Source organism: Montipora capricornis, chromosome 14 (assembly GCF_036669925.1).
Source record: "Montipora capricornis isolate CH-2021 chromosome 14, ASM3666992v2, whole genome shotgun sequence".
Taxonomy (NCBI): domain Eukaryota; kingdom Metazoa; phylum Cnidaria; class Anthozoa; order Scleractinia; family Acroporidae; genus Montipora; species Montipora capricornis.
In genome coordinates, this window is record NC_090896.1 from 19,890,492 (window position 1) to 19,892,991 (window position 2,500).

Genomic DNA, 2,500 nt, shown 5'->3' on the forward strand with positions numbered 1-2,500 from the left:
TTTGTCACTTCAAAGTCAAAGAGCAGTTTTACTGATGTACTTTTCTTCACTTTATCTCTGAAAACGAGATCAGTCACATTTTGATGTGTTTCAATAAAACACGCCAGCTTGGCATGGAAAATGAATCGGCAAACTACGGCAATGCAACCAAGAAAGGACGAACTTCAAACAAGATCCGCTTCAACACTTAAAGACCGTTTAGGTACTTTAAACAAACTTCAGAAAACACAAGCTAGTGAGATTTCCTAATCCTAATTTTATGATAACTCATTGCAATTACGTGCTTATCACATAAGGGCAAAATTATCTTGTCACTGTCGGGGCAAAACAAAAACCAGTTGGGCAAACGGATTTAAAAAGCCCTTGTTCACATGAATTTAGATTAAAAAAAAAACAAACAAATCAACTTTTTCTTTAGCTTCTTAAACACGAAGGCGCGCTATATAAGGAAGTCTTCCCTGGGAAGATCGAGGCTCATTTGTCACGTGTCACGTGCGCGGGACTATAAAAGGTGTGGTGCCTTAGGCACATGCAAATGATTTATCAATCAACCGTGGACGCAACTGAGAGTTCTGTGATAATTTCTTCAATAAAAGAGCCCCTTGTGGCAATGTGTCCGTAGTATGCCAAAAAATGGTATCTGTCGTTCTTTTCGGGCTTCCATCTCTGTGTTGCTGTTTGTTGATCACCATCTTGGATAATTAATCAGTCGTGCTTGAATGAATTCGAACAAAAGCAGTGCATGAAGCGCCCCCTTTTATAGTGCGTCTTCGTGTTGGCCTGTAGCTCCACTCTTCCTGATTTTGATTTTTTGCATGTTAGCTTAGATTAATTTAAAACGTTCATCTTTCAAATTTAAAAGAAATTCTGCAGGTAAAAAAAAACTGACCTGCAGATTTTGTTGAATTTTAAATACTGAAAGGGAAGATTTCACCGTACCATTTTTTCAAAACAGACAACATCTGTTGATTTTAAGGCTCAAAGAAACGCCTTATATCGTTGCCATGGTAACGATATTTTGGAGGAAAATGTGATGCAAGCAATCTATGATGTGTACTTAATACCCTGGCCAAATTTTGTCTGGATATGTTCACCCTAACTGTATCTAAGGACAGAATATGTTTATTTGCTTCCAAAAAGGAGTAACTATTTCGAGCCACCTCAAAACCAGAATATTTGGCGCATCAGTAAAATATTCCTAGCAAGGACTGGCTTGAGGTAGAGAGTATTTTCCTGTTTCAAGCGATTTCCTGGAGTCAGTAGATCCTGAGATATCGATTTTTTTTTAGAACAGATTTTTACAAGCGGTATCATTCAATGGAAGATCAAAAACAATAGGTGTTAAAACTTACAAACTACATGCTAAAGGATATTTTGTTAACAAAAGCAATGGATGAAGGTTTCTTTGATTCAAAACGTTATAAAAAGGTTATTGCCTGAACGAGAAATACATGCTTCAATCATTTACGATAAATCTACACTTGTATGGGCTATCATCACTCCAACTTTGCAAGTTTGCGAATTTCTTTTGTTTTTGGGTGCAAGTAATCTCTTTAAATTTTTTTCTTGTTATTGAAAAAAGTGACTGATGCGGGTAATCTACCGCACGGGTAAACAACGGGAAATTACGGTAAGACAAGAGATGTTGGAGATGACAGGTAAAGATGTATATGTGCAAGCTACAGTAAAGGAACCACAGCTGTACATCTTATGACAAAGCAGATTTACAGAGGACCAGATGAAATTTATCCCAACTCGCCAAGATCTCAGGGAGTTGAGGTATCCCACAGTCACAGAATTTGGTGCTGATGTGTGGGATATCATGCAATTCGTGAATGGGGATAGCCCTGCCACTGATTGTGAAGATGGTACCCAGCATGGTGGAAACTATGGCTGCCCAGGTTGTTATGGTAACATTAATTACAGCCTGCAAAGAAAGTACAAAACACTGAAAAGTAAAAGGCAGCTGATTCTCTCTGGTCCTGCTGGAAGAAAGGGAAGCTTGCGCTCCTTTAAGGATTTGAAAGTTAGTGAGCTGAAAGCTGAGCTACAGGCAAGAGGAAATTCTACAAAAGGCAAAAAGGATGACTTACAAAAGGAATTGTTCACTATGCTTGGATGAACAACAAAGTTAGCAGCCCTTTTTCACAAAAGTGATGTTTCTGTTGAAGAACACAACCTTGCACTATGAAACCAGCTTTTGTGAAAAAGTTGTGAAATAGCCCTGAAAAACTGTTTATGTTTATTTTCATGGCCATGATAACTGCATTTACAAAATTCATGGTGCTTACTTGATATTCCTTGTGCACCATGAAAATACTGTAAAAATTATTCACTCCATTAAAATGTCTTGAAAAAGCAGTGAAAATAAATTTCTGAATTTTCATGGTAAACTTACTAGTTCTACGATTTTCATGACCCTGAAAAGACACTGAAAACCATTGCAACTAGTACAAAATTATAAGCAGAGAAATGTTTTTAAACTAGGAATAATTTATTC